The sequence below is a fragment of the Dendrobates tinctorius genome, unplaced genomic scaffold (assembly GCF_039654945.1).
Source record: "Dendrobates tinctorius isolate UK_male_01 unplaced genomic scaffold, ASM3965494v1 ptg000196l, whole genome shotgun sequence".
NCBI lineage: Eukaryota > Metazoa > Chordata > Amphibia > Anura > Dendrobatidae > Dendrobates > Dendrobates tinctorius.
Window position 1 is genome coordinate 25025270 of NW_027361863.1, and position 12085 is coordinate 25037354.

At 45.9% G+C, this 12085-nt stretch overlaps 1 long non-coding RNA gene across 1 annotated transcript in view; it reads right to left on the minus strand.

Moving 5' to 3' along the window:
• Nucleotides 1-891: 891 nt before the first annotated feature.
• The window catches only part of LOC141056075 (uncharacterized), a 63901-nt gene continuing 52707 nt past the window's right edge, over nt 892-12085 (minus strand). Inside the window, exons 2-3 of the long non-coding RNA XR_012221578.1 lie at nt 6259-6382; nt 892-1227 (exon numbers count right to left, since the gene is read on the minus strand). This is a non-coding gene — a long non-coding RNA (uncharacterized lncRNA). The remainder of the gene's footprint in view (nt 1228-6258; nt 6383-12085) is intronic.

Here is a 12085-nt window from a genome sequence, read left to right on the forward strand (position 1 = left end):
ATGTTAGTCTTAGGTCAGTTGCAGGAACAGAAGCAGTAGGTAGGGTGGAAGACAGAAGTGAGGGAGGAGTTAAAGGGCGGTGCAGAATTCTGGAGAGTTTTGTTTGTGAGAGAGGTACGTTTCTATTGTATTCAGTAGCGAATGGGTAACTAGTGCAATGACTGGCACAAGGTGGAGATATCATTGCAGCAGCTGGACAGAAATATGACCCTGGATGCCACATTAAGGACAAATTGGAGTGGACAAAGTTTGATTAGAGGGAAACAGATCAGTAAAGAATTGAAGCAGTCCAGACGAGAATGCATAAGAGCAACAGTAAAAGTTTTTGCAGTTTCAAAGTTGAGAAAAGGTTGGATGCAGGCGACCTGAGTGAGCAATTGGATTTAGGGAATAAAGGAAAGTTCTGTGTCAAATATGACCCCAAGACAGCAAGTGTGCTTCTGGAGAGCTATGGTTGAGCCACCCAAGGACATTGCAATATCAGGTATAGGTACTAACTAGAACATATGGAGTCAGCTACAACTGCAAGCTGCAGAAGCCACTGGGCCCTTTTCAGTATAGTATAGTCGTCTGCCGGCTTCTGTAGCTTGAGCTTTGGTGCTTAATTGCCAGGATGATCAGTGGCAGCATTTAAAGTGCATTTGCCAATCTTTCCCCACTTCCAGGTGACATTTAAGACTCTCTTTGCTGTATATGAATGGCTCTTGTCTGGTGTTTGTCTTCTATCCCCTGACATATGTTTATGGAATTAGCATGTGCGGCTTACTTCTCCGACTTGTCATTTCCCGCGTCGCTGTAGACTGAGGATAATCGCCAGTATTGTGAGCGATGCACCTGTGCTCCAAGCTTATTTTATTTATTTATTTGCTTGTTGCTCTTATTATTTTTTATTTGCAAAGAAGGAACAAAACAAGGTAGGGAATAGCTCTCTGTATCAAGCCAATTCCGAGCGCGACAGACTGTCATCGCTTTAGACGACGCTCAGCAGCAGGCTGCATTTGTTCATTACACAAGTGGACACCATGTTGCTGATGGTTATAGACTTGGCATGATCAGTTGTGAATTCTTTGATAAGTTATCGCTTTGTGCCATTTCAAGTCTCAGAGTGACATGTGTAATCCCAGCTGGGAGCAAAGACTAACAACCAAAAAATGCAGTCAACCTGGCATGAAGCTTGCTTGTCGCACAAAGTGCTAATTGTCTTCTAGATTTGCGTAATAGGTGAACCTGGGGAAAAAGAGAAGTATGACTGAGCAGGAAAAGCACAAAGTTCAGCTATAATAATAATAATAATAATAATCTTTATTTATATAGCGCCAACATATTCCGCAGCGCTTTACAGTTTAACAGTTTCAAAACACAAGTCATAAGTAACAACGCTAACAATACAATAATTAAAGCAAAATAAGACGAAATAAGACGACCCTGCTCGTGAGAGCGTACAATCTACAATGAGGTGAGGGAGATACAGAGCACAGGTGTGTATTTACAATTGTGTATTTACAATGATGGTCCAGCCATCTTGCAGGAGTGAAGGATGGATGGAGATAGTGAATGGGCTACACAAGCACACTTACACAGAGAATGACTTTGATTAGTGAATGTGATAGGCCGCTCTGAACAGGTGTGTTTAGAGGGAGCGCCTAAAACTATGCAAATTGTGGATAGTCCTGATTTCTTGGGGTAGAGCATTCCAGAGGATAGGAGCAGCACGGGAGAAGTCTTGGAGTCGGGAGTGGGAGGTACGGATTAGTGCAGAGGTTAGTCGAAAGTCGTTTGCAGAGCGCAGCGATCGGCTAGGCCGATAGACAGAAATGAGAGAAGAGATGTAAGGGGGTGCCGCACTGTGGAGAGCTTTGTGGGTGAGAACAAGTACTTTGAATTGGATCCTATAATGAATGGGCAGCCAATGTAAGGACTGGCGAAGAGCGGACGCGTCCGAGTACCGATTACCCAGATGGACGATCCTGGCTGCTGCATTGAGTATGGACTGGAGAGGGGATAGTCGAGTGACGGGGAGGCCAATTAATAGAGCATTGCAGTAATCCAGGCGAGAGTGGATCAATGCAACAGTGAGGGTTTTTGTTGTTTCCATAGTGAGAAAAGGGCGGATTCTAGAGATGTTCTTTAGGTGTAAGCGGCAAGAGCGGGCAAGGGATTGTATATGGGATGTAAAGGAGAGATTGGTGTCAAACATAACACCCAGACAGCGCACGTGCTGCCGGGGTGTTATTGTGGTACCACCCACGGAGAAGGAAATGTCAGATTTAGGGAGGATAGTAGACGGCGGGAGCAGAAGAAGTTCAGTTTTGGAGAGGTTGAGTTTCAGATAGAGAGCGGACATGATATTGGAGACTGCGGACAGACAGTCACTGGCGTTCTGTAGTACAGCGGGGGTAAGGTCGGGGGAAGACGTGTATAGTTGTGTGTCATCAGCATAAAGATGGTACTGAAAGCCAAATCTGCTGATGGTCTGTCCAATTGGGGCCGTGTAGAGAGAGAAAAGAAGGGGGCCAAGGACTGAGCCCTGAGGTACCCCGACAGCAAGAGGAAGAGGAGATGACGTGGAGCCAGAGAACAAAACACTGAAGGAGCGGTCAGAGAGATAGGAAGAGAACCAGGAGAGTGCAGTGTCCTTAATGCCTAGTGACTGGAGCCTAGAGAGTAGGAGATGGTGGTCAACAGTATCGAAAGCTGCAGATAGGTCAAGAAGAATGAGCAGAGAGTGGTCACCGTTACGTTTTGCTGTCAGAAGGTCATTGGTCACTTTGATGAGTGCAGTTTCAGTCGAATGTAGGGGGCGGAAGCCGGACTGTGAAGGGTCTAGAAGGGAGTGAATGGAGAGGTAACGGGTAAGGCGGGAGTAAACTAGGCGTTCCAAAAGTTTAGAGATGAAGGGGAGATTGGAGACTGGTCTGTAGTTGTTTGTGCAGGATGGGTCGAGAGCAGGTTTCTTTAGTAGTGGAGTAACGATGGCGTGTTTGAAGGAGGATGGGAAAATGCCTGAGGAGAGGGAGAGATTAAAGATTGTAGTTAGGTGGGTTGTGACGACTGGAGAGAGAGACTGGAGGAGATGTGAGGGAATGGGGTCGGTAGTGCATGTAGTCGGACGAGAAGAAGAGAGGAGTCTGGAGACTTCTTCTTCTGTTATGGGATCAAATGTGGAGAGTGAGCCAGGGGAGATGTAGGAAGGGATGGGAGTCACAGCACTTGGTGGTTGGGAGCAGATTTCTTGACGGATATTATCTATTTTTTCTGTAAAGTGGGAGGCCAGGTCATCAGCACAAATGTCTGTGATAGGGGCTTGTGCTTTTGGCCTGAGGAGGGAGTGAAAAGTGTCAAAAAGTTTCTTGGGGTTGTTGGCTAGTGAGGAGATCAGGGTGGTGAAGTAGGTCTGTTTGGCAAGGTGAAGGGCAGCGTTATAGGTTCTTAACATAAATTTGAAGTGGATGAAGTCTTCTGGTGTGCGGGTTTTTCTCCATAGGCGTTCAGCACTCCTGGAGCATCGCTGGAGAAGTTGAGTTTGCGATGTGAGCCAGGGCTCTTTTACTCTGTGTTTGGAGGTTCTGAGGGTGAGGGGAGCTACTTGGTCAAGGGTGCTTCTAAGAGTGTCATTGTAGTGATGAACAGCCAGATTAGGACAGGAAAGAGAGGAGATTGGGGACAGAGATGAGTGTAGGGAATCTGAAAGTGTCTGAGGGTTAATAGCTTGTAGATTTCTGACTGTGTGGTAGGTAGGAATGAGCTGGGGTGGGCGAGGATTTGTGAGCGTGAAGGAGAGAATGTTGTGGTCAGAGAGTGGAAGCGGTGAGTTGTTTAGGTGGGAGATTGAACAGAGCCGGCAGAAGACCAGATCAAGGGTGTTACCGTCCTTATGTGTCTCAGAGGTTGAAAGCTGTGAGAGGCCTAGAGAGGTGGTTAGTGATAGAAGCTGGGATGCAGATGTGGAATTAGGGCTGTTAATGGGGATGTTGAAGTCTCCCAGGATGAGGGTTGGTAGTTCTGAGGACATGAAGTGTGGCAGCCAGGCTGAAAAGTGGTCAAGGAAGAGGGGGGGGGAGCCTGGGGGCCGGTATATGACCGCTACCCTGAGGGAGAGGGGACGGAAGAGCCTGATGGTGTGGACCTCAAAAGAAGGGAATAAGAGTGATGGGACTGGGGGGATGACCTGGAAAGTGCATTGTGGGGACAGGAGTATGCCAACTCCACCACCAGGTCTGTTTGTGGGTCTCGGGGAGTGAGAGAATTGTAAGCCACCGTAGGAAATGGCAGCAGGAGAGACAGTGTCAGAATCCTGAATCCAGGTTTCAGTGAGGGCCAACAGATTAAGAGAGTTGTTCAGAAAGTAGTTGTGTAGGAAAGGAAGCTTGTTACAAGCAGACCGTGGATTCCAGAGGGCACAATTAAAAGATTGAGATGAGGGAGTGCAAGTAATGTTAATCAGATTATTGTGGTTTCGATATGAGGTAGGGTAGGGGTCGAGGTTGGGGGATGGTGGACCAGGGTTGGGGGAGATGTCCCCTGAAATCAGTAGGAGAAGGAAGATAAAGAGCCAATAGTTGTTGGAATTGTAAGTAGTTTTTTTCTGCGATGTGTTTGGGCAAGATGGGCTGAGGTTTCTCAGGAAGGTGAGGAGTGTGTGGGAGCTGTACATGGGAGAGGGAAGTATAGAGGGGCTGATGTGTATGAGTCGTGATGGAGGGGGATAGGGTGATGAATGTGGATGGCAAGGGAACACAGGAGGATAAAAATAAAGCACATGGTTAAAGGGGAAGGCAAGGTGTGGGTTACCTGACTCCTGCCCTGACTAACTGCCATGTATAACTGCCGTTTTGCTGGATGCTTATCTTCTGTGATGCTTTGCTTATGGGATGCTTGCGTGCTGTACCCCACACTGCGTGCTTCCCCTTAGCAACTACTACATATATAGGCCACACTACAGGGTCAGGAGAGAGGGATTGTGGGAGATGGTTGGGTATAATTTGGCAGCTGGGGCCAGCACACCAGGGGATGGTTAGATGATCAAAGGCACTAGACCAAGATGTGGCAAAATGCTATAGCACCTTCCACCTGATAAGATCTAGAAAGGCCCCAGTCACATATCTAAAGCAGTAAGTATTACATACAGTGCAACAAATGAATTATACCAAAGCTTTAGCAAGCACATTTAAATATGCAGCAAAATGGTCAAGCAGCAGAAGTATGGAGTTGTACCATTTGGATATATTACAGCAGAGAAATAGAGGCAGCAGAGGTGGGAAATTGTATCATTCAGGCTGCTTGCTGGCAGTGAATGGAGTAAATACATGCAGGGTGGCTCAGTTGATTACCATTTGGATATATTACAGCAGAGAAATAGAGGCAGCAGAGGTGGGAAGTTGTATCACTCAGGCTGCTTGCTGGCAGTGAATGGAGCAAATACATGCAGGGTGGCTCAGTTGATTACCATTTGGATATATTACAGCAGAGAAATAGAGGCAGCAGAGGTGGGAAGTTGTATCACTCTGGCTGCTTGCTGGCAGTGAATGGAGTAAATACATGCAGGGTGGCTCAGTTGATTACCATTTGGATATATTACAGCAGAGAAATAGAGGCAGCAGAGGTGGGAAGTTGTATCACTCAGGCTGCTTGCTGGCAGTGAATGGAGTAAATACATGCAGGGTGGCTCAGTTGATTACCATTTGGATATATTACAGCAGAGAAATAGAGGCAGCAGAGGTGGGAAGTTGTATCACTCAGGCTGCTTGCTGGCAGTGAATGGAGTAAATACATGCAGGGTGGCTCAGTTGATTACCATTTGGATATATTACAGCAGAGAAATAGAGGCAGCAGAGGTGGGAAGTTGTATCACTCAGGCTGCTTGCTGGCAGTGAATGGAGTAAATACATGCAGGGTGGCTCAGTTGATTACCATTTGGATATATTACAGCAGAGAAATAGAGGCAGCAGAGGTGGGAAGTTGTATCACTCAGGCTGCTTGCTGGCAGTGAATGGAGTAAATACATGCAGGGTGGCTCAGTTGATTACCATTTGGATATATTACAGCAGAGAAATAGAGGCAGCAGAGGTGGGAAGTTGTATCACTCAGGCTGCTTGCTGGCAGTGAATGGAGTAAATACATGCAGGGTGGCTCAGTTGATTACCATTTGGATATATTACAGCAGAGAAATAGAGGCAGCAGAGGTGGGAAGTTGTATCACTCAGGCTGCTTGCTGGCAGCGAATGGAGTAAATACATGCAGGGTGGCTCAGTTGATTACCTGTGTGAAGAGAGAAGATGAATGTTAATTCCATGCCATGTATAACTGCCATTTTGCTGGATGCTTATCTTCTGTGATGCTTTGCTTATGGGATGCTTGCGTGCTGTACCCCACACTTCAGCTGCTGGTAAACAAGAAAAGAGCAAAATGAGGAATGATATATCGCATAGTGGTCAGGAGACGCCGGGGGGGCACTGAGTGTATTGTCCTATAGAAAGTCAATGTTAAGTTTAAGACCTCAATCAGATGTTTGTTTTTCACATACAGTACCTTGAAAATACACAGTTATGCTAAAAAATTTACATACCCTGGCAGAATTTTTGCTTTCTTCGCCTTTTTTTAGAGAATATGAATGATAACACCAAACCTTTTTCCCCACTCATGGTTAGTGGTTGGGTGAAGCCATTTGTTGTCAAACTACTATGTTTTCTCTTTTTAAATCATAAATATCCAAATGACTCTGATCAAAAGTTCACATACCCCATTTCTTAATACGACCGTGTTTTGCCCCCTCTAACATCAGTAATAGCTTGAAGTCTTTTGTGGTAGTTGTGGAAGAGGTTCTTTATTTTCTCAGATGGTAAAGCTGCCCACTCTTCTTGGCAAAAAGCCTCCAGTTCCTGTAAATTCCTGGGCTGTCTAGCATGAACTGTGCGCTTGAGATCTCCCCAGAGTGGCTCAATGATATTGAGGTCAGGAGACTGAGATGACCACTTCAGAACCTTCACTTTGTTCTGCTGTAGCCAATGAAAGGTCGACTTGGTCTTGTGTTTTGGATCGTTGTCACGTTGGAACGTCAAAGTACATTCCATTCGCAACTTCCGTGCTGATGATTGCAAATTTGCCTCCAGTATTTGCTGATAGTGTGCCACATTCATCTTTCCTTCAACTTTGACCAAGTTTCCTGTGCCTTTGTAGCTCACACATCCCAAAAACATCAGCGATCCACCTCCATGCTTTACAGTAGAAATGGTGTTCGTTTCATCATAGGCCTTGCTGAACTCTCTCCAAATGTAACATTAATGGCTGTGGCCAAAAAGTTCAATTTTGGTGTCATCACTCCAAATTACCGTATTTTCCGGTATATAAGATGACTGGGTGTATAAGACAACCCCCAACGTTTCCATTTAAAATATAGAGTTTGGGATAGACTCGCCATATAAGTCAGGGGTCATTTATACGCTGGGTGTCATCTTATATGGCATGTGCGGAGCTCTGCGGTCGCTGCATATGGTGTGAGGAGCAGTCCCGAGGATGAGGTGCCTCACCGGGAAGGTGTAAGTGAATCAAGCTCACCCTTGTATTCTATTACCTCCTTCTATCATCCGTCGGCCCACCCTTCTCTGCCTCTCAAGTCTCCGGAGAATGGAAATGAAGCTGCTCCTTCTCTTTCACCCATCCGGCCCACCCTTCCCTGCCTCTCAAGTCTCCGGAGGATGGAAATGAAGCCGCTCTTTCTCTTTCACCTGTCTGGCTCGCCCTTCTCTGCCTTCCAAATCTTGCAGGGATGGAATTGAAGCCTCTCCTTCTCTTTCACCCGTCTGGCCTGCCCTTCTCTGCCTCTTAAATCTCATGAGGATGGAAGTGTAGCGGCACATGCGCGCCTGCTCCGCTTCACTTACATCCCCGAAAGATTTGAAAGGCAGAGAAGGGCAGGCCAGATGGGTTTAAGAGACGGAGCGGCTTCATTTCCATCCTTTGGAGACTTCATAGGCAGAGAAGAGCGGGCTGGATGGATGAAAGAAGGAGGTAATAGGGTACAAAGGCGGGCTTGATCCACTTACACCTTCCCGGTGAGGCACGTTGTCATCGGGACCACTCCCCACACCATATGCGGAGACTGCAGAGCTCCGCACCAGCCGTATAAGACGACACCTGGCGTATAAGACGACCCCCGACTTTTGAGAAGATTTTCAGGGGTTAAAAAGTCATCTTTTATGCCAGAAAATATGGTACCTTGTTCCAGAAGTTTTGAGGCTTGTCTCTGTGCTGTTTTGTGTATTGTAGGCAAGATACTTTGTGGCATTTGCGCAGTAATGGCTTTCTATGGCCTATTTTTCTTCAAGTGCCTCCTTATTGTGCATCTTGAAACAGCCACACCGCTAGTTTTCAGAGAGTCCAGTATTTCCCCTCATGTTATTTGTGGGTTTATCTTTGCTTCCCGAACAATTTTTCTGGCATTTGTGGACAAAATTTTTGTTGGTCTACCTGACCGTGGTTTTCTTTTTACAGAGCCCCTGATTTTCCATTTGCTAATCACAGTTTGAATGCTGCTGACATTATCAATTCCTTGGATATCTTTTTGTATCCCTTTCCTGTTTTGTACAGTTCAACTAAATTTTCCTGTAGATCCATTGGCAATTATTTTGCTTTCCCCATGACTCACAATCCAGAAACGTCAGTGGCTGGATGAAATATGCAAGAGTCTGTCTGGATCCCAGAAACTCACTCAGCTTTTATGCACACACACTGATTACAAGCAAACAGGTCACAGGTGAGGATGTTACCTTTAGTAGTCATTCAACCCCATTTGTGTGAACTTCTGTGCATGTTATCAGGCCAAAATCACCAGGGTATGTAAATTTTTGATCAGGGTCCTTTGAATGTTTTGGGTTGTCATTATGATTTAAAAAGAGAAAACACAGTAGTTTGACAATAAATGGCTTCACCCAACCACTAACCATTAGTGGAGAAAAAAGGCCAAAAAAGCAAAAATTCTGCCATGGTATGTAAACTTTTGAGCACAGCTGTACATATCCCATGAACTTCTCAACATTTTTTCACATTACACCCACAAATTTTATTGTATTTTATTGGGATTTTCTGTGATACCAACACAAAGTAGAAAGTATTTGTGAATTGTAAAGGAAATAATACAGGGTTTTCTGAATATTTTAAAATGTAAATCTGAAAATTGTGCCGTGTATTTGTATTCAGCCCCCTAGTCAGTACTTCGTAGGATCACCTTTCCCTGCAATTACTGGTACAGTCTTTTGGGGGCTGTCTCTCCCAGTTTTGGACATCTAGAGGTGACATTTTTGCCTCTTCTTCTTTGCCCCCTCACTCTCACTCAGTGAGGTTGGATGGGGGTGTCGGTGATGAGCAATTTTCACATCTTGTCACAGATTATCAATAGGATTTTGGTCTGGACTGTGACTGGGCCGTTCACATGTAAAGGGGTTAAGCCAAAATGTTCAATGTTGTATTTATTATGCTTTGCTAAATGGTACATGAATTACTACACTTATAAAATGGTACTGCTACCCCTTTCTGGGTATTACCATCGTTTTGTCTTTACGTCTTATTGTATTGCTGTTTTTATCTGTACATATGTGTGATAATGTTTACTGTTTCATGGTTTGTCATTTACAGTATAGCGAAAGTGTAGTGCTCCCTTTGGACACTAGAGGGGTACTCTAGTGTATAGAACTCGTAGTAGGATAGGGTTAAGTGTAGCAGGGGCTGCCGGAAGTTAAGGATAGAGTAGGAGGGAAGTTAGTTCAGACGGGGCCAGGGTGCCCTAAGTATCCACATGGGCTATAGGCACAGGATGGATCAGTAGCCACGCAACATTAAGCAGTGACAGTCCAAGTTATCCACGGCCACTGGACATCAATACAGTGGGCCAGTACAGTAGAGAGAAGATCTTGTGACTCATAGCCCTTAGGGCGGGAGTTGGATGGAGTGAGGAACAGAAAGATGCTGAAGCTTCACAGGGAGCGGTATAGATGGGTCGGATGCTTTTCCAGAGGCAGCCAAACCGAATGGTGGATGATTTCAAGTCTGGGGCGAAACAGGCAGAAGGAATTGTCATCATGGCGAGGTTAGGTCAGGAAGAAGCTGGGAAGCACTTGCCGTATAGAAGCATCGGCAAAGTAGGGAGAGCTGAGGAAGCAAGTAAAGATGAATGTGTATCCTACGATATGCCAACTGTGGATATAATGTGTGAATCTATCAGTAAAACCTTTCAAGTTACCCTGGACTGTGCTTCAATTACTGTGTGTCGCCTCGGAGAGGGGCCACCCCCACTTGGGAAGTGCCCAGGGGGACCCAAACCTGAAGACGCAGGTACGCCGAGCAGTGGATTGCAGTTTTCTGTGAGGGAAGGCCGGGACACTGATGCTTTAGTGTCGACTGGCTACAACGGTAGTCCTGGCCTCCCCTTACACACACATGAATATGTTTTGATATACCATTGTAGCTCTGGCAGGATGTTTTGCGTCATTGTCCTTCTGGAAGGTCAAACTACACCCCAGTCTCTAGTCTTTTGCAGCCACTAACAGGCTTTCGTCCAGGATTGCCCTGTGTTTAGCTCCATCCATCTTCCCATCAACTCTGACCAGCTTCTCTGCCCCTGCTAAAGAAAAGCATCCCCACAGCATGATGCTGCCACCACCATGTGAGACAGTGGGAATTATGTTTTCAGGGTGATGTGCAGTGTAAGTTTACCATCACAAATAGTGTTTTGCATTAAGACAAAAAAGTCCTCCTTTGCTCTCATCTGACTAGGGCATCTTCTACCACATGCTCACTGTGTCCACTACAGGTGTGAATCTAGGGGAGACAGGAGGGGCATTTACCCCAGCTGCAGCTTACAAGGGCACCTTTGATCAGCCTGGTATGGCAGACTGATGTGTCTCTATGCTGGCTACATTTTATCTTGCCCCTATCATGGGAGTCAGCCATTTTCTGAGCCAGCTGTCATGCTTGCAGCTAGCTTAGAGAAGGTACAGCACACTGGCTTCCAGTGGTCAATTGTACTAGTTTCTTTCAGGTGTGAGTACAATTGAAACCCTGACCACCATCACTTATGACACAGGGCGAAGTCAGCAGCGTGATCAGTTCATGTGACCACACTGCTGACTTCAATCCATGGCGCTGCGTAGGCGGCAGAAATTTGGTGTGGTATGTACTCCAGTAGAGCTGAAGACACCAAAAATGTATTTTAATTAGGAGGGAAATAGTGTGGGAATGTATGCAGAAACAGTATGGGGAACAAGGGGGGATGGGTGCAGAAACAGTATGGTGAGTGGGGCTGTGTGTCAGCAGACAATTGATAGAAATAGTGAGAGGAGACAGTATGGGATGAGAAAATGAAATGGGAAAGAACACAAAATATAGACTGGGTAATATGGGGGGCGTGGCAGTATGGAGAGGGCCAGCATGTGAGGACAGTGTGAGTCCACAGCACGGAGAAGACAGAGTGCCGTGGAGGGGGAGTGTTGTGAGTGAGCACAGTATAGAGATTGGGCAGCACAGGGGGACACAGTGTGAGATGATTGTGTGAAGATGGATCCCAGCATGGAAAAGAGAGGGCAGTTTGGAGGGCATGTACAATTAGATGGATAGGATGTGGGTCATATTTTGTGCAGGTAATATAGTGAAGGGCAATTATTTATTCAGGGGCTCAGAGTGGGGCAGATATTTTTATTCAGGATCATTATAGTGACACTACTATTTTTCAGGATATCATGTGGGGAGGTGCTGCACTAGACTAGAGGAGATGGACATCTGTAGGGATGAGCTGTTGCTGTGAAAAGTTATCATGGCATCAGGGCCAGATGAAACAAAGGAAGAGAATGTATCTATTCAGGGACATCATCTATAATGTACTTGGATGTAAATGTTCATGTCTTGGTGGTATATTTCTGTACTGATGGTTGTTTTTATGCTGTGTTTTTGTTTAGGCTACTTTCACACATCAGGTTTTCGGCGTCAGGCGCGATCCGGCGTCGTGCCGGAATGCCGGATCCGGCAAATGTTTTGTAAAACCTGATGTGCCGGATCCGGTTTTCTGCCGGATCCGTCTTGTTCTTGACAGACAAAA